Source organism: Eubalaena glacialis, chromosome 8 (assembly GCF_028564815.1).
Source record: "Eubalaena glacialis isolate mEubGla1 chromosome 8, mEubGla1.1.hap2.+ XY, whole genome shotgun sequence".
NCBI lineage: Eukaryota > Metazoa > Chordata > Mammalia > Artiodactyla > Balaenidae > Eubalaena > Eubalaena glacialis.
This window is the reverse complement of record NC_083723.1, coordinates 44,558,230-44,585,284: the sequence shown is the minus strand read 5'-3', so window position 1 is coordinate 44,585,284 and position 27,055 is coordinate 44,558,230.

Below are 27,055 nucleotides of genomic sequence, written 5' to 3'. Positions count from 1 at the left end.
TTTTTACACTTTTTTCAGCATGGCCCTTTGGACCGCTGGCAAGCGAGACTTCTTTGTAGCGCCGATTTGCCTTTCCGGCTTGCTTGGTTGGCCAAAAAGGGCGTATGCGTTTTTTCCTGAATATATTCAGGAAAAAACGCATCCGCCCTTTTTGGCCAAGGGCATCATTGTCAACGCTTTGCCGCTTTTCATGTGCTTTCAAGGCGAGTCGAGTCGACCTCCTGAAATCTGTTTCCTGCAATTCTGCCTTGCTTTCAAATCCTCTTCGTTGCCTTCCCTCAATATATTTGTGGACGAGAGTCATCATTTCTAACTCTGCAGGTTTGTAAATTGCAGTGCCCCTGAGCTCCATTTGTCAACTCGCTTTTTTGGGAGCTGGCCGCAAAAGCGCAGGATTGCTTCAGGCCCTATTCTGGTTCCGGGGGGCAGGCTGAGCCTGTGCTTCATTCTTCTTCCTGATGGGAAAATAGAGTGACCTGTGCCTGTCCCAACACCTAGAGCTAGTCTCTCATTGGTTCCCCCTCTTCCCGTTCATCCTCAGGACAAATTGCGACCTGTACGAAACAGGAGGTCAACGGTGCTGATTCTCCAAGTAGGGAGATTGTTAGTGAAGCGGCTGGAATGGCGAACCCGAGCACAAGGAGAGGAGAAATGAGGTGCGATGTAGAAGCCTTTCCCGATCACACGGTGTACCATCTTCTGGGTTTCCCAGGCATGTTTTCGATGTAGGAAGATGCCCTTGAACCTGGAGATTTGGGACCCATGGCATGGGTACCACGCAGTATTACTTTAAAGGGTCTGCGTTTGCTCACCCAACCTCACCAATCCTCTCAGCCCCAAGAGTGTCCAGCCTTATGTCTCATCCAGCTGTGGGTCTAGATATGGTCAATCCAGGTTGCATCAGAGCCCCTGAACGGATTTTGTAAGAATGTCTCTCTCTTTCACTGTCTTTGTTTTCTGGGGTTTTTTTTTTTAAGTAATCTATTTTTATAATGGGGTTTAGATGCTTTTCCCTGCTGTGTTTATGCCGCTTTACACCCTCTTGATTCACTTCCAGAGAGATATCAATACATAGGTTTTAAGACTCTTCCTAGTCAGATATATTCTTGGGCGGTGAATAGGGGGTGTTGAGTCCAGTTCACTGAGCAGGGAGTAGGTCTTGTCTATTACATATTTGGCTTGTGGAACGGTATGTGAGCTAATTTCAAACCCTTGTTTTATGCATCGCCCCGCCTCACCTTTCCCGTTAAGCAGCCATAGTGTGTTTTGTAAATGTGTGACTCTGTTCTGCTTTGGAATTCAGTTCAGGTGTAGCGATGTTGACATTCCCTCTATCAGTGATATCTTAGGATAAGCGTCCTTTTCTGTGTGACTTACTTCACTTAGAGTCATCGTCCCTAAATCCACTCATCATGCTGCTACTAGCCTTATGACACTGATTTCATGGCTGAGTGATATTCCATTGTGCATAAGTACCACAACTTCTTTATCCATTTTTCTCTTTCCTGGGATATTTAAGGTGTACCGAAGTGGAGGTTCTTGGAAACAGAGCAGCCCTAAACTTTGGGGTGCCTGTGTCGTGTTGATTTTTAGGTTTCCCGATTTCTACGCCCATGAGTGGAAGTGCCCTATGCTCTCTCAGCTGTGTCTATTCCATGTTTCAGGACGCAGCGTACACTCCTCCAGAGTGGCTGTTGGCAATTTCCATCCCGCCCATCAGCGTAGCAAGGCTCCCGTGTCTCCATGGCCTGTCCTGCATTTCTGGTTTTTATACTTTTTTCAGCATGGCCCTTTTGACCGCTGGCAAGCGAGACTTCTTTGTAGCGCCGATTTGCCTTTCCGGCTTGCTTGGTTGGCCAAAAAGGGCGTATGCGTTTTTTCCTGAATATATTCAGGAAAAAACGCATACGCCCTTTTTGGCCAAGGGCATCATTGTCAACGCTTTGCCGCTTTTCATGTGCTTTCAAGGCGAGTCGAATCGACCTCCTGAAATCTGTTTCCTGCAATTCTGCCTTGCTTTCAAATCCTCTTCGTTGCCTTCCCTCAATATATTTGTGGACGAGAGTCATCATTTCGAACTCTGCAGGTTTGTGAATTGCAGTGCCCCTGAGCTCCATTTGTCAACTCGCTTTTTTGGGAGCTGGCCGCAAAAGCGCAGGATTGCTTCAGGCCCTATTCTGGTTCCGGGGGGCAGGCTGAGCCTGTGGTTCATTCTTCTTCCTGATGGGAAAATAGAGTGACCTGTGCCTGTCCCAACACCTAGAGCTAGTCTCTCATTGGTTCCCCCTCTTCCCGTTCATCCTCAGGACAAATTGCGACCTGTACGAAACACGAGGTCAACGGTGCTGATTCTCCAAGTAGGGAGATTGTTAGTGAAGCGGCTGGAATGGCGAACCCGAGCACAAGGAGAGGAGAAATGAGGTGCGATGTAGAAGCCTTTCCCGATCACACGGTGTACCATCTTCTGGGTTTCCCAGGCATGTTTTCGATGTAGGAAGATGCCCTTGAACCTGGAGATTTGGGACCCATGGCATGGGTACCACGCAGTATTACTTTAAAGGGTCTGCGTTTGCTCACCCAACCTCACCAATCCTCTCAGCCCCAAGAGTGTCCAGCCTTATGTCTCATCCAGCTGTGGGTCTAGATATGGTCAATCCAGGTTGCATCAGAGCCCCTGAACGGATTTTGTAAGAATGTCTCTTTCTTTCACTGTCTTTGTTTTCTGGGGTTTTTTTTTTTAAGTAATCTATTTTTATAATGGGGTTTAGATGCTTTTCCCTGCTGTGTTTCTGCCGCTTTACACCCTCTTGATTCACTTCCAGAGAGATATCAATACATAGGTTTTAAGACTCTTCCTAGTCAGATATATTCTTGGGCGGTGAATAGGGGGTGTTGAGTCCAGTTCACTGAGCAGGGAGTAGGTCTTGTCTATTACATATTTGGCTTGTGGAACACTATCTGAGCTAATTTCAAACCCTTGTTTTATGCATCGCCCCGCCTCACCTTTCCCGTTAAGCAGCCATAGTGTGTTTTGTAAATGTGTGACTCTGTTCTGCTTTGGAATTCAGTTCAGGTGTAGCGATGTTGACATTCCCTCTATCAGTGATATCTTAGGATAAGCGTCCTTTTCTGTGTGACTTACTTCACTTAGAGTCATCGTCCCTAAATCCACTCATCATGCTGCTACTAGCCTTATGACACTGATTTCATGGCTGAGGGATATTCCATTGTGCATAAGTACCACAACTTCTTTATCCATTTTTCTCTTTCCTGGGATATTTAAGGTGTACCGAAGTGGAGGTTCTTGGAAACAGAGCAGCCCTAAACTTTGGGGTGCCTGTGTCGTGTTGATTTTTAGGTTTCCCGATTTCTACGCCCATGAGTGGAAGTGCCCTATGCTCTCTCAGCTGTGTCTATTCCATGTTTCAGGACGCAGCGTACACTCCTCCAGAGTGGCTGTTGGCAATTTCCATCCCGCCCATCAGCGTAGCAAGGCTCCCGTGTCTCCATGGCCTGTCCTGCATTTCTGGTTTTTACACTTTTTTCAGCATGGCCCTTTTGACCGCTGGCAAGCGAGACTTCTTTGTAGCGCCGATTTGCCTTTCCGGCTTGCTTGGTTGGCCAAAAAGGGCGGATGCGTTTTTTCCTGAATATATTCAGGAAAAAACGCATCCGCCCTTTTTGGCCAAGGGCATCATTGTCAACGCTTTGCCGCTTTTCATGTGCTTTCAAGGCGAGTCGAGTCGACCTCCTGAAATCTGTTTCCTGCAATTCTGCCTTGCTTTCAAATCCTCTTCGTTGCCTTCCCTCAATATATTTGTGGACGAGAGTCATCATTTCTAACTCTGCAGGTTTGTGAATTGCAGTGCCCCTGAGCTCCATTTGTCAACTCGCTTTTTTGGGAGCTGGCCGCAAAAGCGCAGGATTGCTTCAGGCCCTATTCTGGTTCCGGGGGGCAGGCTGAGCCTGTGGTTCATTCTTCTTCCTGATGGGAAAATAGAGTGACCTGTGCCTGTCCCAACACCTAGAGCTAGTCTCTCATTGGTTCCCCCTCTTCCCGTTCATCCTCAGGACAAATTGCGACCTGTACGAAACAGGAGGTCAACGGTGCTGATTCTCCAAGTAGGGAGATTGTTAGTGAAGCGGCTGGAATGGCGAACCCGAGCACAAGGAGAGGAGAAATGAGGTGCGTTTTAGAAACCTTTCCCGATCACACGGTGTACCATCTTCTGGGTTTCCCAGGCATGTTTTCGATGTAGGAAGATGCCCTTGAACCTGGAGATTTGGGACCCATGGCATGGGTACCACGCAGTATTACTTTAAAGGGTCTGCGTTTGCTCACCCAACCTCACCAATCCTCTCAGCCCCAAGAGTGTCCAGCCTTATGTCTGATCCAGCTGTGGGTCTAGATATGGTCAATCCAGGTTGCATCAGAGCCCCTGAACGGATTTTGGAAGAATGTCTCTCTCTTTCACTGTCTTTGTTTTCTGGGTTTTTTTTTTTAAGTAATCTATATTTATAATGGGGTTTAGCTGCTTTTCCCTGCTTTGTTTATGCCGCTTTACACCCTCTTGATTCACTTCCAGAGAGATATCAATACATAGGTTTTAAGACTCTTCCTAGTCAGATATATTCTTGGGCGGTGAATAGGGGGTGTTGAGTCCAGTTCACTGAGCAGGGAGTAGGTCTTGTCTATTACATATTTGGCTTGTGGAACGGTATGTGAGCTAATTTCAAACCCTTGTTTTATGCATCGCCCCGCCTCACCTTTCCCGTTAAGCAGCCATAGTGTGTTTTGTAAATGTGTGACTCTGTTCTGCTTTGGAATTCAGTTCAGGTGTAGCGATGTTGACATTCCCTCTATCAGTGATATCTTAGGATAAGCGTCCTTTTCTGTGTGACTTACTTCACTTAGAGTCATCGTCCCTAAATCCACTCATCATGCTGCTACTAGCCTTATGACACTGATTTCATGGCTGAGTGATATTCCATTGTGCATAAGTACCACAACTTCTTTATCCATTTTTCTCTTTCCTGGGATATTTAAGGTGTACCGAAGTGGAGGTTCTTGGAAACAGAGCAGCCCTAAACTTTGGGGTGCCTGTGTCGTGTTGATTTTTAGGTTTCCCGATTTCTACGCCCATGAGTGGAAGTGCCCTATGCTCTCTCAGCTGTGTCTATTCCATGTTTCAGGACGCAGCGTACACTCCTCCAGAGTGGCTGTTGGCAATTTCCATCCCGCCCATCAGCGTAGCAAGGCTCCCGTGTCTCCATGGCCTGTCCTGCATTTCTGGTTTTTATACTTTTTTCAGCATGGCCCTTTTGACCGCTGGCAAGCGAGACTTCTTTGTAGCGCCGATTTGCCTTTCCGGCTTGCTTGGTTGGCCAAAAAGGGCGTATGCGTTTTTTCCTGAATATATTCAGGAAAAAACGCATACGCCCTTTTTGGCCAAGGGCATCATTGTCAACGCTTTGCCGCTTTTCATGTGCTTTCAAGGCGAGTCGAATCGACCTCCTGAAATCTGTTTCCTGCAATTCTGCCTTGCTTTCAAATCCTCTTCGTTGCCTTCCCTCAATATATTTGTGGACGAGAGTCATCATTTCGAACTCTGCAGGTTTGTGAATTGCAGTGCCCCTGAGCTCCATTTGTCAACTCGCTTTTTTGGGAGCTGGCCGCAAAAGCGCAGGATTGCTTCAGGCCCTATTCTGGTTCCGGGGGGCAGGCTGAGCCTGTGGTTCATTCTTCTTCCTGATGGGAAAATAGAGTGACCTGTGCCTGTCCCAACACCTAGAGCTAGTCTCTCATTGGTTCCCCCTCTTCCCGTTCATCCTCAGGACAAATTGCGACCTGTACGAAACACGAGGTCAACGGTGCTGATTCTCCAAGTAGGGAGATTGTTAGTGAAGCGGCTGGAATGGCGAACCCGAGCACAAGGAGAGGAGAAATGAGGTGCGATGTAGAAGCCTTTCCCGATCACACGGTGTACCATCTTCTGGGTTTCCCAGGCATGTTTTCGATGTAGGAAGATGCCCTTGAACCTGGAGATTTGGGACCCATGGCATGGGTACCACGCAGTATTACTTTAAAGGGTCTGCGTTTGCTCACCCAACCTCACCAATCCTCTCAGCCCCAAGAGTGTCCAGCCTTATGTCTCATCCAGCTGTGGGTCTAGATATGGTCAATCCAGGTTGCATCAGAGCCCCTGAACGGATTTTGTAAGAATGTCTCTCTCTTTCACTGTCTTTGTTTTCTGGGGTTTTTTTTTTTAAGTAATCTATTTTTATAATGGGGTTTAGATGCTTTTCCCTGCTGTGTTTCTGCCGCTTTACACCCTCTTGATTCACTTCCAGAGAGATATCAATACATAGGTTTTAAGACTCTTCCTAGTCAGATATATTCTTGGGCGGTGAATAGGGGGTGTTGAGTCCAGTTCACTGAGCAGGGAGTAGGTCTTGTCTATTACATATTTGGCTTGTGGAACACTATCTGAGCTAATTTCAAACCCTTGTTTTATGCATCGCCCCGCCTCACCTTTCCCGTTAAGCAGCCATAGTGTGTTTTGTAAATGTGTGACTCTGTTCTGCTTTGGAATTCAGTTCAGGTGTAGCGATGTTGACATTCCCTCTATCAGTGATATCTTAGGATAAGCGTCCTTTTCTGTGTGACTTACTTCACTTAGAGTCATCGTCCCTAAATCCACTCATCATGCTGCTACTAGCCTTATGACACTGATTTCATGGCTGAGGGATATTCCATTGTGCATAAGTACCACAACTTCTTTATCCATTTTTCTCTTTCCTGGGATATTTAAGGTGTACCGAAGTGGAGGTTCTTGGAAACAGAGCAGCCCTAAACTTTGGGGTGCCTGTGTCGTGTTGATTTTTAGGTTTCCCGATTTCTACGCCCATGAGTGGAAGTGCCCTATGCTCTCTCAGCTGTGTCTATTCCATGTTTCAGGACGCAGCGTACACTCCTCCAGAGTGGCTGTTGGCAATTTCCATCCCGCCCATCAGCGTAGCAAGGCTCCCGTGTCTCCATGGCCTGTCCTGCATTTCTGGTTTTTACACTTTTTTCAGCATGGCCCTTTTGACCGCTGGCAAGCGAGACTTCTTTGTAGCGCCGATTTGCCTTTCCGGCTTGCTTGGTTGGCCAAAAAGGGCGGATGCGTTTTTTCCTGAATATATTCAGGAAAAAACGCATCCGCCCTTTTTGGCCAAGGGCATCATTGTCAACGCTTTGCCGCTTTTCATGTGCTTTCAAGGCGAGTCGAGTCGACCTCCTGAAATCTGTTTCCTGCAATTCTGCCTTGCTTTCAAATCCTCTTCGTTGCCTTCCCTCAATATATTTGTGGACGAGAGTCATCATTTCTAACTCTGCAGGTTTGTGAATTGCAGTGCCCCTGAGCTCCATTTGTCAACTCGCTTTTTTGGGAGCTGGCCGCAAAAGCGCAGGATTGCTTCAGGCCCTATTCTGGTTCCGGGGGGCAGGCTGAGCCTGTGGTTCATTCTTCTTCCTGATGGGAAAATAGAGTGACCTGTGCCTGTCCCAACACCTAGAGCTAGTCTCTCATTGGTTCCCCCTCTTCCCGTTCATCCTCAGGACAAATTGCGACCTGTACGAAACAGGAGGTCAACGGTGCTGATTCTCCAAGTAGGGAGATTGTTAGTGAAGCGGCTGGAATGGCGAACCCGAGCACAAGGAGAGGAGAAATGAGGTGCGTTTTAGAAACCTTTCCCGATCACACGGTGTACCATCTTCTGGGTTTCCCAGGCATGTTTTCGATGTAGGAAGATGCCCTTGAACCTGGAGATTTGGGACCCATGGCATGGGTACCACGCAGTATTACTTTAAAGGGTCTGCGTTTGCTCACCCAACCTCACCAATCCTCTCAGCCCCAAGAGTGTCCAGCCTTATGTCTGATCCAGCTGTGGGTCTAGATATGGTCAATCCAGGTTGCATCAGAGCCCCTGAACGGATTTTGGAAGAATGTCTCTCTCTTTCACTGTCTTTGTTTTCTGGGTTTTTTTTTTTAAGTAATCTATATTTATAATGGGGTTTAGCTGCTTTTCCCTGCTGTGTTTATGCCGCTTTACACCCTCTTGATTCACTTCCAGAGAGATATCAATACATAGGTTTTAAGACTCTTCCTAGTCAGATATATTCTTGGGCGGTGAATAGGGGGTGTTGAGTCCAGTTCACTGAGCAGGGAGTAGGTCTTGTCTATTACATATTTGGCTTGTGGAACGGTATGTGAGCTAATTTCAAACCCTTGTTTTATGCATCGCCCCGCCTCACCTTTCCCGTTAAGCAGCCATAGTGTGTTTTGTAAATGTGTGACTCTGTTCTGTTTTGGAATTCAGTTCAGGTGTAGTGATGTTGACATTCCCTCTATCAGTGATATCTTAGGATAAGCGTCCTTTTCTGTGTGACTTACTTCACTTAGAGTCATCGTCCCTAAATCCACTCATCATGCTGCTACTAGCCTTATGACACTGATTTCATGGCTGAGTGATATTCCATTGTGCATAAGTACCACAACTTCTTTATCCATTTTTCTCTTTCCTGGGATATTTAAGGTGTACCGAAGTGGAGGTTCTTGGAAACAGAGCAGCCCTAAACTTTGGGGTGCCTGTGTCGTGTTGATTTTTAGGTTTCCCGATTTCTACGCCCATGAGTGGAAGTGCCCTATGCTCTCTCAGCTGTGTCTATTCCATGTTTCAGGACGCAGCGTACACTTCTCCAGAGTGGCTGTTGGCAATTTCCATCCCGCCCATCAGCGTAGCAAGGCTCCCGTGTCTCCATGGCCTGTCCTGCATTTCTGGTTTTTACACTTTTTTCAGCATGGCCCTTTGGACCGCTGGCAAGCGAGACTTCTTTGTAGCGCCGATTTGCCTTTCCGGCTTGCTTGGTTGGCCAAAAAGGGCGGATGCGTTTTTTCCTGAATATATTCAGGAAAAAACGCATCCGCCCTTTTTGGCCAAGGGCATCATTGTCAACGCTTTGCCGCTTTTCATGTGCTTTCAAGGCGAGTCGAGTCGACCTCCTGAAATCTGTTTCCTGCAATTCTGCCTTGCTTTCAAATCCTCTTCGTTGCCTTCCCTCAATATATTTGTGGACGAGAGTCATCATTTCTAACTCTGCAGGTTTGTAAATTGCAGTGCCCCTGAGCTCCATTTGTCAACTCGCTTTTTTGGGAGCTGGCCGCAAAAGCGCAGGATTGCTTCAGGCCCTATTCTGGTTCCGGGGGGCAGGCTGAGCCTGTGCTTCATTCTTCTTCCTGATGGGAAAATAGAGTGACCTGTGCCTGTCCCAACACCTAGAGCTAGTCTCTCATTGGTTCCCCCTCTTCCCGTTCATCCTCAGGACAAATTGCGACCTGTACGAAACAGGAGGTCAACGGTGCTGATTCTCCAAGTAGGGAGATTGTTAGTGAAGCGGCTGGAATGGCGAACCCGAGCACAAGGAGAGGAGAAATGAGGTGCGATGTAGAAGCCTTTCCCGATCACACGGTGTACCATCTTCTGGGTTTCCCAGGCATGTTTTCGATGTAGGAAGATGCCCTTGAACCTGGAGATTTGGGACCCATGGCATGGGTACCACGCAGTATTACTTTAAAGGGTCTGCGTTTGCTCACCCAACCTCACCAATCCTCTCAGCCCCAAGAGTGTCCAGCCTTATGTCTCATCCAGCTGTGGGTCTAGATATGGTCAATCCAGGTTGCATCAGAGCCCCTGAACGGATTTTGTAAGAATGTCTCTCTCTTTCACTGTCTTTGTTTTCTGGGGTATTTTTTTTTTAAGTAATCTATTTTTATAATGGGGTTTAGCTGCTTTTCCCTACTGTGTTTATGCCGCTTTACACCCTCTTGATTCACTTCCAGAGAGATATCAATACATAGGTTTTAAGACTCTTCCTAGTCAGATATATTCTTGGGCGGTGAATAGGGGGTGTTGAGTCCAGTTCACTGAGCAGGGAGTAGGTCTTGTCTATTACATATTTGGCTTGTGGAACGGTATGTGAGCTAATTTCAAACCCTTGTTTTATGCATCGCCCCGCCTCACCTTTCCCGTTAAGCAGCCATAGTGTGTTTTGTAAATGTGTGACTCTGTTCTGCTTTGGAATTCAGTTCAGGTGTAGCGATGTTGACATTCCCTCTATCAGTGATATCTTAGGATAAGCGTCCTTTTCTGTGTGACTTACTTCACTTAGAGTCATCGTCCCTAAATCCACTCATCATGCTGCTACTAGCCTTATGACACTGATTTCATGGCTGAGGGATATTCCATTGTGCATAAGTACCACAACTTCTTTATCCATTTTGCTCTTTCCTGGGATATTTAAGGTGTACCGAAGTGGAGGTTCTTGGAAACAGAGCAGCCCTAAACTTTGGGGTGCCTGTGTCGTGTTGATTTTTAGGTTTCCCGATTTCTACGCCCATGAGTGGAAGTGCCCTATGCTCTCTCAGCTGTGTCTATTCCATGTTTCAGGACGCAGCGTACACTCCTCCAGAGTGGCTGTTGGCAATTTCCATCCCGCCCATCAGCGTAGCAAGGCTCCCGTGTCTCCATGGCCTGTCCTGCATTTCTGGTTTTTACACTTTTTTCAGCATGGCCCTTTTGACCGCTGGCAAGCGAGACTTCTTTGTAGCGCCGATTTGCCTTTCCGGCTTGCTTGGTTGGCCAAAAAGGGCGGATGCGTTTTTTCCTGAATATATTCAGGAAAAAACGCATCCGCCCTTTTTGGCCAAGGGCATCATTGTCAACGCTTTGCCGCTTTTCATGTGCTTTCAAGGCGAGTCGAGTCGACCTCCTGAAATCTGTTTCCTGCAATTCTGCCTTGCTTTCAAATCCTCTTCGTTGCCTTCCCTCAATATATTTGTGGACGAGAGTCATCATTTCTAACTCTGCAGGTTTGTGAATTGCAGTGCCCCTGAGCTCCATTTGTCAACTCGCTTTTTTGGGAGCTGGCCGCAAAAGCGCAGGATTGCTTCAGGCCCTATTCTGGTTCCGGGGGGCAGGCTGAGCCTGTGGTTCATTCTTCTTCCTGATGGGAAAATAGAGTGACCTGTGCCTGTCCCAACACCTAGAGCTAGTCTCTCATTGGTTCCCCCTCTTCCCGTTCATCCTCAGGACAAATTGCGACCTGTACGAAACAGGAGGTCAACGGTGCTGATTCTCCAAGTAGGGAGATTGTTAGTGAAGCGGCTGGAATGGCGAACCCGAGCACAAGGAGAGGAGAAATGAGGTGCGTTTTAGAAACCTTTCCCGATCACACGGTGTACCATCTTCTGGGTTTCCCAGGCATGTTTTCGATGTAGGAAGATGCCCTTGAACCTGGAGATTTGGGACCCATGGCATGGGTACCACGCAGTATTACTTTAAAGGGTCTGCGTTTGCTCACCCAACCTCACCAATCCTCTCAGCCCCAAGAGTGTCCAGCCTTATGTCTGATCCAGCTGTGGGTCTAGATATGGTCAATCCAGGTTGCATCAGAGCCCCTGAACGGATTTTGGAAGAATGTCTCTCTCTTTCACTGTCTTTGTTTTCTGGGTTTTTTTTTTTAAGTAATCTATATTTATAATGGGGTTTAGCTGCTTTTCCCTGCTGTGTTTATGCCGCTTTACACCCTCTTGATTCACTTCCAGAGAGATATCAATACATAGGTTTTAAGACTCTTCCTAGTCAGATATATTCTTGGGCGGTGAATAGGGGGTGTTGAGTCCAGTTCACTGAGCAGGGAGTAGGTCTTGTCTATTACATATTTGGCTTGTGGAACGGTATGTGAGCTAATTTCAAACCCTTGTTTTATGCATCGCCCCGCCTCACCTTTCCCGTTAAGCAGCCATAGTGTGTTTTGTAAATGTGTGACTCTGTTCTGTTTTGGAATTCAGTTCAGGTGTAGTGATGTTGACATTCCCTCTATCAGTGATATCTTAGGATAAGCGTCCTTTTCTGTGTGACTTACTTCACTTAGAGTCATCGTCCCTAAATCCACTCATCATGCTGCTACTAGCCTTATGACACTGATTTCATGGCTGAGTGATATTCCATTGTGCATAAGTACCACAACTTCTTTATCCATTTTTCTCTTTCCTGGGATATTTAAGGTGTACCGAAGTGGAGGTTCTTGGAAACAGAGCAGCCCTAAACTTTGGGGTGCCTGTGTCGTGTTGATTTTTAGGTTTCCCGATTTCTACGCCCATGAGTGGAAGTGCCCTATGCTCTCTCAGCTGTGTCTATTCCATGTTTCAGGACGCAGCGTACACTTCTCCAGAGTGGCTGTTGGCAATTTCCATCCCGCCCATCAGCGTAGCAAGGCTCCCGTGTCTCCATGGCCTGTCCTGCATTTCTGGTTTTTACACTTTTTTCAGCATGGCCCTTTGGACCGCTGGCAAGCGAGACTTCTTTGTAGCGCCGATTTGCCTTTCCGGCTTGCTTGGTTGGCCAAAAAGGGCGTATGCGTTTTTTCCTGAATATATTCAGGAAAAAACGCATACGCCCTTTTTGGCCAAGGGCATCATTGTCAACGCTTTGCCGCTTTTCATGTGCTTTCAAGGCGAGTCGAGTCGACCTCCTGAAATCTGTTTCCTGCAATTCTGCCTTGCTTTCAAATCCTCTTCGTTGCCTTCCCTCAATATATTTGTGGACGAGAGTCATCATTTCTAACTCTGCAGGTTTGTAAATTGCAGTGCCCCTGAGCTCCATTTGTCAACTCGCTTTTTTGGGAGCTGGCCGCAAAAGCGCAGGATTGCTTCAGGCCCTATTCTGGTTCCGGGGGGCAGGCTGAGCCTGTGCTTCATTCTTCTTCCTGATGGGAAAATAGAGTGACCTGTGCCTGTCCCAACACCTAGAGCTAGTCTCTCATTGGTTCCCCCTCTTCCCGTTCATCCTCAGGACAAATTGCGACCTGTACGAAACAGGAGGTCAACGGTGCTGATTCTCCAAGTAGGGAGATTGTTAGTGAAGCGGCTGGAATGGCGAACCCGAGCACAAGGAGAGGAGAAATGAGGTGCGATGTAGAAGCCTTTCCCGATCACACGGTGTACCATCTTCTGGGTTTCCCAGGCATGTTTTCGATGTAGGAAGATGCCCTTGAACCTGGAGATTTGGGACCCATGGCATGGGTACCACGCAGTATTACTTTAAAGGGTCTGCGTTTGCTCACCCAACCTCACCAATCCTCTCAGCCCCAAGAGTGTCCAGCCTTATGTCTCATCCAGCTGTGGGTCTAGATATGGTCAATCCAGGTTGCATCAGAGCCCCTGAACGGATTTTGTAAGAATGTCTCTCTCTTTCACTGTCTTTGTTTTCTGGGGTTTTTTTTTTTAAGTAATCTATTTTTATAATGGGGTTTAGATGCTTTTCCCTGCTGTGTTTATGCCGCTTTACACCCTCTTGATTCACTTCCAGAGAGATATCAATACATAGGTTTTAAGACTCTTCCTAGTCAGATATATTCTTGGGCGGTGAATAGGGGGTGTTGAGTCCAGTTCACTGAGCAGGGAGTAGGTCTTGTCTATTACATATTTGGCTTGTGGAACGGTATGTGAGCTAATTTCAAACCCTTGTTTTATGCATCGCCCCGCCTCACCTTTCCCGTTAAGCAGCCATAGTGTGTTTTGTAAATGTGTGACTCTGTTCTGCTTTGGAATTCAGTTCAGGTGTAGCGATGTTGACATTCCCTCTATCAGTGATATCTTAGGATAAGCGTCCTTTTCTGTGTGACTTACTTCACTTAGAGTCATCGTCCCTAAATCCACTCATCATGCTGCTACTAGCCTTATGACACTGATTTCATGGCTGAGTGATATTCCATTGTGCATAAGTACCACAACTTCTTTATCCATTTTTCTCTTTCCTGGGATATTTAAGGTGTACCGAAGTGGAGGTTCTTGGAAACAGAGCAGCCCTAAACTTTGGGGTGCCTGTGTCGTGTTGATTTTTAGGTTTCCCGATTTCTACGCCCATGAGTGGAAGTGCCCTATGCTCTCTCAGCTGTGTCTATTCCATGTTTCAGGACGCAGCGTACACTCCTCCAGAGTGGCTGTTGGCAATTTCCATCCCGCCCATCAGCGTAGCAAGGCTCCCGTGTCTCCATGGCCTGTCCTGCATTTCTGGTTTTTATACTTTTTTCAGCATGGCCCTTTTGACCGCTGGCAAGCGAGACTTCTTTGTAGCGCCGATTTGCCTTTCCGGCTTGCTTGGTTGGCCAAAAAGGGCGTATGCGTTTTTTCCTGAATATATTCAGGAAAAAACGCATACGCCCTTTTTGGCCAAGGGCATCATTGTCAACGCTTTGCCGCTTTTCATGTGCTTTCAAGGCGAGTCGAATCGACCTCCTGAAATCTGTTTCCTGCAATTCTGCCTTGCTTTCAAATCCTCTTCGTTGCCTTCCCTCAATATATTTGTGGACGAGAGTCATCATTTCTAACTCTGCAGGTTTGTGAATTGCAGTGCCCCTGAGCTCCATTTGTCAACTCGCTTTTTTGGGAGCTGGCCGCAAAAGCGCAGGATTGCTTCAGGCCCTATTCTGGTTCCGGGGGGCAGGCTGAGCCTGTGGTTCATTCTTCTTCCTGATGGGAAAATAGAGTGACCTGTGCCTGTCCCAACACCTAGAGCTAGTCTCTCATTGGTTCCCCCTCTTCCCGTTCATCCTCAGGACAAATTGCGACCTGTACGAAACACGAGGTCAACGGTGCTGATTCTCCAAGTAGGGAGATTGTTAGTGAAGCGGCTGGAATGGCGAACCCGAGCACAAGGAGAGGAGAAATGAGGTGCGATGTAGAAGCCTTTCCCGATCACACGGTGTACCATCTTCTGGGTTTCCCAGGCATGTTTTCGATGTAGGAAGATGCCCTTGAACCTGGAGATTTGGGACCCATGGCATGGGTACCATGCAGTATTACTTTAAAGGGTCTGCGTTTGCTCACCCAACCTCACCAATCCTCTCAGCCCCAAGAGTGTCCAGCCTTATGTCTCATCCAGCTGTGGGTCTAGATATGGTCAATCCAGGTTGCATCAGAGCCCCTGAACGGATTTTGTAAGAATGTCTCTCTCTTTCACTGTCTTTGTTTTCTGGGGTTTTTTTTTTTAAGTAATCTATTTTTATAATGGGGTTTAGATGCTTTTCCCTGCTGTGTTTCTGCCGCTTTACACCCTCTTGATTCACTTCCAGAGAGATATCAATACATAGGTTTTAAGACTCTTCCTAGTCAGATATATTCTTGGGCGGTGAATAGGGGGTGTTGAGTCCAGTTCACTGAGCAGGGAGTAGGTCTTGTCTATTACATATTTGGCTTGTGGAACGGTATGTGAGCTAATTTCAAACCCTTGTTTTATGCATCGCCCCGCCTCACCTTTCCCGTTAAGCAGCCATAGTGTGTTTTGTAAATGTGTGACTCTGTTCTGCTTTGGAATTCAGTTCAGGTGTAGCGATGTTGACATTCCCTCTATCAGTGATATCTTAGGATAAGCGTCCTTTTCTGTGTGACTTACTTCACTTAGAGTCATCGTCCCTAAATCCACTCATCATGCTGCTACTAGCCTTATGACACTGATTTCATGGCTGAGTGATATTCCATTGTGCATAAGTACCACAACTTCTTTATCCATTTTTCTCTTTCCTGGGATATTTAAGGTGTACCGAAGTGGAGGTTCTTGGAAACAGAGCAGCCCTAAACTTTGGGGTGCCTGTGTCGTGTTGATTTTTAGGTTTCCCGATTTCTACGCCCATGAGTGGAAGTGCCCTATGCTCTCTCAGCTGTGTCTATTCCATGTTTCAGGACGCAGCGTACACTCCTCCAGAGTGGCTGTTGGCAATTTCCATCCCGCCCATCAGCGTAGCAAGGCTCCCGTGTCTCCATGGCCTGTCCTGCATTTCTGGTTTTTACACTTTTTTCAGCATGGCCCTTTTGACCGCTGGCAAGCGAGACTTCTTTGTAGCGCCGATTTGCCTTTCCGGCTTGCTTGGTTGGCCAAAAAGGGCGGATGCGTTTTTTCCTGAATATATTCAGGAAAAAACGCATCCGCCCTTTTTGGCCAAGGGCATCATTGTCAACGCTTTGCCGCTTTTCATGTGCTTTCAAGGCGAGTCGAGTCGACCTCCTGAAATCTGTTTCCTGCAATTCTGCCTTGCTTTCAAATCCTCTTCGTTGCCTTCCCTCAATATATTTGTGGACGAGAGTCATCATTTCTAACTCTGCAGGTTTGTGAATTGCAGTGCCCCTGAGCTCCATTTGTCAACTCGCTTTTTTGGGAGCTGGCCGCAAAAGCGCAGGATTGCTTCAGGCCCTATTCTGGTTCCGGGGGGCAGGCTGAGCCTGTGGTTCATTCTTCTTCCTGATGGGAAAATAGAGTGACCTGTGCCTGTCCCAACACCTAGAGCTAGTCTCTCATTGGTTCCCCCTCTTCCCGTTCATCCTCAGGACAAATTGCGACCTGTACGAAACAGGAGGTCAACGGTGCTGATTCTCCAAGTAGGGAGATTGTTAGTGAAGCGGCTGGAATGGCGAACCCGAGCACAAGGAGAGGAGAAATGAGGTGCGTTTTAGAAACCTTTCCCGATCACACGGTGTACCATCTTCTGGGTTTCCCAGGCATGTTTTCGATGTAGGAAGATGCCCTTGAACCTGGAGATTTGGGACCCATGGCATGGGTACCACGCAGTATTACTTTAAAGGGTCTGCGTTTGCTCACCCAACCTCACCAATCCTCTCAGCCCCAAGAGTGTCCAGCCTTATGTCTGATCCAGCTGTGGGTCTAGATATGGTCAATCCAGGTTGCATCAGAGCCCCTGAACGGATTTTGGAAGAATGTCTCTCTCTTTCACTGTCTTTGTTTTCTGGGTTTTTTTTTTTAAGTAATCTATATTTATAATGGGGTTTAGCTGCTTTTCCCTGCTGTGTTTATGCCGCTTTACACCCTCTTGATTCACTTCCAGAGAGATATCAATACATAGGTTTTAAGACTCTTCCTAGTCAGATATATTCTTGGGCGGTGAATAGGGGGTGTTGAGTCCAGTTCACTGAGCAGGGAGTAGGTCTTGTCTATTACATATTTGGCTTGTGGAACGGTATGTGAGCTAATTTCAAACCCTTGTTTTATGCATCGCCCCGCCTCACCTTTCCCGTTAAGCAGCCATAGTGTGTTTTGTAAATGTGTGACTCTGTTCTGTTTTGGAATTCAGTTCAGGTGTAGTGATGTTGACATTCCCTCTATCAGTGATATCTTAGGATAAGCGTCCTTTTCTGTGTGACTTACTTCACTTAGAGTCATCGTCCCTAAATCCACTCATCATGCTGCTACTAGCCTTATGACACTGATTTCATGGCTGAGTGATATTCCATTGTGCATAAGTACCACAACTTCTTTATCCATTTTTCTCTTTCCTGGGATATTTAAGGTGTACCGAAGTGGAGGTTCTTGGAAACAGAGCAGCCCTAAACTTTGGGGTGCCTGTGTCGTGTTGATTTTTAGGTTTCCCGATTTCTACGCCCATGAGTGGAAGTGCCCTATGCTCTCTCAGCTGTGTCTATTCCATGTTTCAGGACGCAGCGTACACTTCTCCAGAGTGGCTGTTGGCAATTTCCATCCCGCCCATCAGCGTAGCAAGGCTCCCGTGTCTCCATGGCCTGTCCTGCATTTCTGGTTTTTACACTTTTTTCAGCATGGCCCTTTGGACCGCTGGCAAGCGAGACTTCTTTGTAGCGCCGATTTGCCTTTCCGGCTTGCTTGGTTGGCCAAAAAGGGCGTATGCGTTTTTTCCTGAATATATTCAGGAAAAAACGCATACGCCCTTTTTGGCCAAGGGCATCATTGTCAACGCTTTGCCGCTTTTCATGTGCTTTCAAGGCGAGTCGAGTCGACCTCCTGAAATCTGTTTCCTGCAATTCTGCCTTGCTTTCAAATCCTCTTCGTTGCCTTCCCTCAATATATTTGTGGACGAGAGTCATCATTTCTAACTCTGCAGGTTTGTAAATTGCAGTGCCCCTGAGCTCCATTTGTCAACTCGCTTTTTTGGGAGCTGGCCGCAAAAGCGCAGGATTGCTTCAGGCCCTATTCTGGTTCCGGGGGGCAGGCTGAGCCTGTGCTTCATTCTTCTTCCTGATGGGAAAATAGAGTGACCTGTGCCTGTCCCAACACCTAGAGCTAGTCTCTCATTGGTTCCCCCTCTTCCCGTTCATCCTCAGGACAAATTGCGACCTGTACGAAACAGGAGGTCAACGGTGCTGATTCTCCAAGTAGGGAGATTGTTAGTGAAGCGGCTGGAATGGCGAACCCGAGCACAAGGAGAGGAGAAATGAGGTGCGATGTAGAAGCCTTTCCCGATCACACGGTGTACCATCTTCTGGGTTTCCCAGGCATGTTTTCGATGTAGGAAGATGCCCTTGAACCTGGAGATTTGGGACCCATGGCATGGGTACCACGCAGTATTACTTTAAAGGGTCTGCGTTTGCTCACCCAACCTCACCAATCCTCTCAGCCCCAAGAGTGTCCAGCCTTATGTCTCATCCAGCTGTGGGTCTAGATATGGTCAATCCAGGTTGCATCAGAGCCCCTGAACGGATTTTGTAAGAATGTCTCTCTCTTTCACTGTCTTTGTTTTCTGGGGTTTTTTTTTTTAAGTAATCTATTTTTATAATGGGGTTTAGATGCTTTTCCCTGCTGTGTTTATGCCGCTTTACACCCTCTTGATTCACTTCCAGAGAGATATCAATACATAGGTTTTAAGACTCTTCCTAGTCAGATATATTCTTGGGCGGTGAATAGGGGGTGTTGAGTCCAGTTCACTGAGCAGGGAGTAGGTCTTGTCTATTACATATTTGGCTTGTGGAACGGTATGTGAGCTAATTTCAAACCCTTGTTTTATGCATCGCCCCGCCTCACCTTTCCCGTTAAGCAGCCATAGTGTGTTTTGTAAATGTGTGACTCTGTTCTGCTTTGGAATTCAGTTCAGGTGTAGCGATGTTGACATTCCCTCTATCAGTGATATCTTAGGATAAGCGTCCTTTTCTGTGTGACTTACTTCACTTAGAGTCATCGTCCCTAAATCCACTCATCATGCTGCTACTAGCCTTATGACACTGATTTCATGGCTGAGTGATATTCCATTGTGCATAAGTACCACAACTTCTTTATCCATTTTTCTCTTTCCTGGGATATTTAAGGTGTACCGAAGTGGAGGTTCTTGGAAACAGAGCAGCCCTAAAGTTTGGGGTGCCTGTGTCGTGTTGATTTTTAGGTTTCCCGATTTCTACGCCCATGAGTGGAAGTGCCCTATGCTCTCTCAGCTGTGTCTATTCCATGTTTCAGGACGCAGCGTACACTCCTCCAGAGTGGCTGTTGGCAATTTCCATCCCGCCCATCAGCGTAGCAAGGCTCCCGTGTCTCCATGGCCTGTCCTGCATTTCTGGTTTTTATACTTTTTTCAGCATGGCCCTTTTGACCGCTGGCAAGCGAGACTTCTTTGTAGCGCCGATTTGCCTTTCCGGCTTGCTTGGTTGGCCAAAAAGGGCGTATGCGTTTTTTCCTGAATATATTCAGGAAAAAACGCATACGCCCTTTTTGGCCAAGGGCATCATTGTCAACGCTTTGCCGCTTTTCATGTGCTTTCAAGGCGAGTCGAATCGACCTCCTGAAATCTGTTTCCTGCAATTCTGCCTTGCTTTCAAATCCTCTTCGTTGCCTTCCCTCAATATATTTGTGGACGAGAGTCATCATTTCGAACTCTGCAGGTTTGTGAATTGCAGTGCCCCTGAGCTCCATTTGTCAACTCGCTTTTTTGGGAGCTGGCCGCAAAAGCGCAGGATTGCTTCAGGCCCTATTCTGGTTCCGGGGGGCAGGCTGAGCCTGTGGTTCATTCTTCTTCCTGATGGGAAAATAGAGTGACCTGTGCCTGTCCCAACACCTAGAGCTAGTCTCTCATTGGTTCCCCCTCTTCCCGTTCATCCTCAGGACAAATTGCGACCTGTACGAAACACGAGGTCAACGGTGCTGATTCTCCAAGTAGGGAGATTGTTAGTGAAGGGCTGGAATGGCGAACCCGAGCACAAGGAGAGGAGAAATGAGGTGCGATGTAGAAGCCTTTCCCGATCACACGGTGTACCATCTTCTGGGTTTCCCAGGCATGTTTTCGATGTAGGAAGATGCCCTTGAACCTGGAGATTTGGGACCCATGGCATGGGTACCATGCAGTATTACTTTAAAGGGTCTGCGTTTGCTCACCCAACCTCACCAATCCTCTCAGCCCCAAGAGTGTCCAGCCTTATGTCTCATCCAGCTGTGGGTCTAGATATGGTCAATCCAGGTTGCATCAGAGCCCCTGAACGGATTTTGTAAGAATGTCTCTCTCTTTCACTGTCTTTGTTTTCTGGGGTTTTTTTTTTTAAGTAATCTATTTTTATAATGGGGTTTAGATGCTTTTCCCTGCTGTGTTTCTGCCGCTTTACACCCTCTTGATTCACTTCCAGAGAGATATCAATACATAGGTTTTAAGACTCTTCCTAGTCAGATATATTCTTGGGCGGTGAATAGGGGGTGTTGAGTCCAGTTCACTGAGCAGGGAGTAGGTCTTGTCTATTACATATTTGGCTTGTGGAACGGTATGTGAGCTAATTTCAAACCCTTGTTTTATGCATCGCCCCGCCTCACCTTTCCCGTTAAGCAGCCATAGTGTGTTTTGTAAATGTGTGACTCTGTTCTGCTTTGGAATTCAGTTCAGGTGTAGCGATGTTGACATTCCCTCTATCAGTGATATCTTAGGATAAGCGTCCTTTTCTGTGTGACTTACTTCACTTAGAGTCATCGTCCCTAAATCCACTCATCATGCTGCTACTAGCCTTATGACACTGATTTCATGGCTGAGTGATATTCCATTGTGCATAAGTACCACAACTTCTTTATCCATTTTTCTCTTTCCTGGGATATTTAAGGTGTACCGAAGTGGAGGTTCTTGGAAACAGAGCAGCCCTAAACTTTGGGGTGCCTGTGTCGTGTTGATTTTTAGGTTTCCCGATTTCTACGCCCATGAGTGGAAGTGCCCTATGCTCTCTCAGCTGTGTCTATTCCATGTTTCAGGACGCAGCGTACACTCCTCCAGAGTGGCTGTTGGCAATTTCCATCCCGCCCATCAGCGTAGCAAGGCTCCCGTGTCTCCATGGCCTGTCCTGCATTTCTGGTTTTTACACTTTTTTCAGCATGGCCCTTTTGACCGCTGGCAAGCGAGACTTCTTTGTAGCGCCGATTTGCCTTTCCGGCTTGCTTGGTTGGCCAAAAAGGGCGGATGCGTTTTTTCCTGAATATATTCAGGAAAAAACGCATCCGCCCTTTTTGGCCAAGGGCATCATTGTCAACGCTTTGCCGCTTTTCATGTGCTTTCAAGGCGAGTCGAGTCGACCTCCTGAAATCTGTTTCCTGCAATTCTGCCTTGCTTTCAAATCCTCTTCGTTGCCTTCCCTCAATATATTTGTGGACGAGAGTCATCATTTCTAACTCTGCAGGTTTGTGAATTGCAGTGCCCCTGAGCTCCATTTGTCAACTCGCTTTTTTGGGAGCTGGCCGCAAAAGCGCAGGATTGCTTCAGGCCCTATTCTGGTTCCGGGGGGCAGGCTGAGCCTGTGGTTCATTCTTCTTCCTGATGGGAAAATAGAGTGACCTGTGCCTGTCCCAACACCTAGAGCTAGTCTCTCATTGGTTCCCCCTCTTCCCGTTCATCCTCAGGACAAATTGCGACCTGTACGAAACAGGAGGTCAACGGTGCTGATTCTCCAAGTAGGGAGATTGTTAGTGAAGCGGCTGGAATGGCGAACCCGAGCACAAGGAGAGGAGAAATGAGGTGCGTTTTAGAAACCTTTCCCGATCACACGGTGTACCATCTTCTGGGTTTCCCAGGCATGTTTTCGATGTAGGAAGATGCCCTTGAACCTGGAGATTTGGGACCCATGGCATGGGTACCACGCAGTATTACTTTAAAGGGTCTGCGTTTGCTCACCCAACCTCACCAATCCTCTCAGCCCCAAGAGTGTCCAGCCTTATGTCTGATCCAGCTGTGGGTCTAGATATGGTCAATCCAGGTTGCATCAGAGCCCCTGAACGGATTTTGGAAGAATGTCTCTCTCTTTCACTGTCTTTGTTTTCTGGGTTTTTTTTTTTAAGTAATCTATATTTATAATGGGGTTTAGCTGCTTTTCCCTGCTGTGTTTATGCCGCTTTACACCCTCTTGATTCACTTCCAGAGAGATATCAATACATAGGTTTTAAGACTCTTCCTAGTCAGATATATTCTTGGGCGGTGAATAGGGGGTGTTGAGTCCAGTTCACTGAGCAGGGAGTAGGTCTTGTCTATTACATATTTGGCTTGTGGAACGGTATGTGAGCTAATTTCAAACCCTTGTTTTATGCATCGCCCCGCCTCACCTTTCCCGTTAAGCAGCCATAGTGTGTTTTGTAAATGTGTGACTCTGTTCTGTTTTGGAATTCAGTTCAGGTGTAGTGATGTTGACATTCCCTCTATCAGTGATATCTTAGGATAAGCGTCCTTTTCTGTGTGACTTACTTCACTTAGAGTCATCGTCCCTAAATCCACTCATCATGCTGCTACTAGCCTTATGACACTGATTTCATGGCTGAGTGATATTCCATTGTGCATAAGTACCACAACTTCTTTATCCATTTTTCTCTTTCCTGGGATATTTAAGGTGTACCGAAGTGGAGGTTCTTGGAAACAGAGCAGCCCTAAACTTTGGGGTGCCTGTGTCGTGTTGATTTTTAGGTTTCCCGATTTCTACGCCCATGAGTGGAAGTGCCCTATGCTCTCTCAGCTGTGTCTATTCCATGTTTCAGGACGCAGCGTACACTTCTCCAGAGTGGCTGTTGGCAATTTCCATCCCGCCCATCAGCGTAGCAAGGCTCCCGTGTCTCCATGGCCTGTCCTGCATTTCTGGTTTTTACACTTTTTTCAGCATGGCCCTTTGGACCGCTGGCAAGCGAGACTTCTTTGTAGCGCCGATTTGCCTTTCCGGCTTGCTTGGTTGGCCAAAAAGGGCGTATGCGTTTTTTCCTGAATATATTCAGGAAAAAACGCATACGCCCTTTTTGGCCAAGGGCATCATTGTCAACGCTTTGCCGCTTTTCATGTGCTTTCAAGGCGAGTCGAGTCGACCTCCTGAAATCTGTTTCCTGCAATTCTGCCTTGCTTTCAAATCCTCTTCGTTGCCTTCCCTCAATATATTTGTGGACGAGAGTCATCATTTCTAACTCTGCAGGTTTGTAAATTGCAGTGCCCCTGAGCTCCATTTGTCAACTCGCTTTTTTGGGAGCTGGCCGCAAAAGCGCAGGATTGCTTCAGGCCCTATTCTGGTTCCGGGGGGCAGGCTGAGCCTGTGCTTCATTCTTCTTCCTGATGGGAAAATAGAGTGACCTGTGCCTGTCCCAACACCTAGAGCTAGTCTCTCATTGGTTCCCCCTCTTCCCGTTCATCCTCAGGACAAATTGCGACCTGTACGAAACAGGAGGTCAACGGTGCTGATTCTCCAAGTAGGGAGATTGTTAGTGAAGCGGCTGGAATGGCGAACCCGAGCACAAGGAGAGGAGAAATGAGGTGCGATGTAGAAGCCTTTCCCGATCACACGGTGTACCATCTTCTGGGTTTCCCAGGCATGTTTTCGATGTAGGAAGATGCCCTTGAACCTGGAGATTTGGGACCCATGGCATGGGTACCACGCAGTATTACTTTAAAGGGTCTGCGTTTGCTCACCCAACCTCACCAATCCTCTCAGCCCCAAGAGTGTCCAGCCTTATGTCTCATCCAGCTGTGGGTCTAGATATGGTCAATCCAGGTTGCATCAGAGCCCCTGAACGGATTTTGTAAGAATGTCTCTCTCTTTCACTGTCTTTGTTTTCTGGGGTTTTTTTTTTTAAGTAATCTATTTTTATAATGGGGTTTAGATGCTTTTCCCTGCTGTGTTTATGCCGCTTTACACCCTCTTGATTCACTTCCAGAGAGATATCAATACATAGGTTTTAAGACTCTTCCTAGTCAGATATATTCTTGGGCGGTGAATAGGGGGTGTTGGGTCCAGTTCACTGAGCAGGGAGTAGGTCTTGTCTATTACATATTTGGCTTGTGGAACGGTATGTGAGCTAATTTCAAACCCTTGTTTTATGCATCGCCCCGCCTCACCTTTCCCGTTAAGCAGCCATAGTGTGTTTTGTAAATGTGTGACTCTGTTCTGCTTTGGAATTCAGTTCAGGTGTAGCGATGTTGACATTCCCTCTATCAGTGATATCTTAGGATAAGCGTCCTTTTCTGTGTGACTTACTTCACTTAGAGTCATCGTCCCTAAATCCACTCATCATGCTGCTACTAGCCTTATGACACTGATTTCATGGCTGAGTGATATTCCATTGTGCATAAGTACCACAACTTCTTTATCCATTTTTCTCTTTCCTGGGATATTTAAGGTGTACCGAAGTGGAGGTTCTTGGAAACAGAGCAGCCCTAAAGTTTGGGGTGCCTGTGTCGTGTTGATTTTTAGGTTTCCCGATTTCTACGCCCATGAGTGGAAGTGCCCTATGCTCTCTCAGCTGTGTCTATTCCATGTTTCAGGACGCAGCGTACACTCCTCCAGAGTGGCTGTTGGCAATTTCCATCCCGCCCATCAGCGTAGCAAGGCTCCCGTGTCTCCATGGCCTGTCCTGCATTTCTGGTTTTTATACTTTTTTCAGCATGGCCCTTTTGACCGCTGGCAAGCGAGACTTCTTTGTAGCGCCGATTTGCCTTTCCGGCTTGCTTGGTTGGCCAAAAAGGGCGTATGCGTTTTTTCCTGAATATATTCAGGAAAAAACGCATACCCCCTTTTTGGCCAAGGGCATCATTGTCAACGCTTTGCCGCTTTTCATGTGCTTTCAAGGCGAGTCGAATCGACCTCCTGAAATCTGTTTCCTGCAATTCTGCCTTGCTTTCAAATCCTCTTCGTTGCCTTCCCTCAATATATTTGTGGACGAGAGTCATCATTTCGAACTCTGCAGGTTTGTGAATTGCAGTGCCCCTGAGCTCCATTTGTCAACTCGCTTTTTTGGGAGCTGGCCGCAAAAGCGCAGGATTGCTTCAGGCCCTATTCTGGTTCCGGGGGGCAGGCTGAGCCTGTGGTTCATTCTTCTTCCTGATGGGAAAATAGAGTGACCTGTGCCTGTCCCAACACCTAGAGCTAGTCTCTCATTGGTTCCCCCTCTTCCCGTTCATCCTCAGGACAAATTGCGACCTGTACGAAACACGAGGTCAACGGTGCTGATTCTCCAAGTAGGGAGATTGTTAGTGAAGGGCTGGAATGGCGAACCCGAGCACAAGGAGAGGAGAAATGAGGTGCGATGTAGAAGCCTTTCCCGATCACACGGTGTACCATCTTCTGGGTTTCCCAGGCATGTTTTCGATGTAGGAAGATGCCCTTGAACCTGGAGATTTGGGACCCATGGCATGGGTACCACGCAGTATTACTTTAAAGGGTCTGCGTTTGCTCACCCAACCTCACCAATCCTCTCAGCCCCAAGAGTGTCCAGCCTTATGTCTCATCCAGCTGTGGGTCTAGATATGGTCAATCCAGGTTGCATCAGAGCCCCTGAACGGATTTTGTAAGAATGTCTCTCTCTTTCACTGTCTTTGTTTTCTGGGGTTTTTTTTTTTAAGTAATCTATTTTTATAATGGGGTTTAGATGCTTTTCCCTGCTGTGTTTCTGCCGCTTTACACCCTCTTGATTCACTTCCAGAGAGATATCAATACATAGGTTTTAAGACTCTTCCTAGTCAGATATATTCTTGGGCGGTGAATAGGGGGTGTTGAGTCCAGTTCACTGAGCAGGGAGTAGGTCTTGTCTATTACATATTTGGCTTGTGGAACGGTATGTGAGCTAATTTCAAACCCTTGTTTTATGCATCGCCCCGCCTCACCTTTCCCGTTAAGCAGCCATAGTGTGTTTTGTAAATGTGTGACTCTGTTCTGCTTTGGAATTCAGTTCAGGTGTAGCGATGTTGACATTCCCTCTATCAGTGATATCTTAGGATAAGCGTCCTTTTCTGTGTGACTTACTTCACTTAGAGTCATCGTCCCTAAATCCACTCATCATGCTGCTACTAGCCTTATGACACTGATTTCATGGCTGAGTGATATTCCATTGTGCATAAGTACCACAACTTCTTTATCCATTTTTCTCTTTCCTGGGATATTTCAGGTGTACCGAAGTGGAGGTTCTTGGAAACAGAGCAGCCCTAAACTTTGGGGTGCCTGTGTCGTGTTGATTTTTAGGTTTCCCGATTTCTACGCCCATGAGTGGAAGTGCCCTATGCTCTCTCAGCTGTGTCTATTCCATGTTTCAGGACGCAGCGTACACTCCTCCAGAGTGGCTGTTGGCAATTTCCATCCCGCCCATCAGCGTAGCAAGGCTCCCGTGTCTCCATGGCCTGTCCTGCATTTCTGGTTTTTACACTTTTTTCAGCATGGCCCTTTTGACCGCTGGCAAGCGAGACTTCTTTGTAGCGCCGATTTGCCTTTCCGGCTTGCTTGGTTGGCCAAAAAGGGCGTATGCGTTTTTTCCTGAATATATTCAGGAAAAAACGCATACGCCCTTTTTGGCCAAGGGCATCATTGTCAACGCTTTGCCGCTTTTCATGTGCTTTCAAGGCGAGTCGAATCTACCTCCTGAAATCTGTTTCCTGCAATTCTGCCTTGCTTTCAAATCCTCTTCGTTGCCTTCCCTCAATATATTTGTGGACGAGAGTCATCATTTCTAACTCTGCAGGTTTGTGAATTGCAGTGCCCCTGAGCTCCATTTGTCAACTCGCTTTTTTGGGAGCTGGCCGCAAAAGCGCAGGATTGCTTCAGGCCCTATTCTGGTTCCGGGGGGCAGGCTGAGCCTGTGGTTCATTCTTCTTCCTGATGGGAAAATAGAGTGACCTGTGCCTGTCCCAACACCTAGAGCTAGTCTCTCATTGGTTCCCCCTCTTCCCGTTCATCCTCAGGACAAATTGCGACCTGTACGAAACAGGAGGTCAACGGTGCTGATT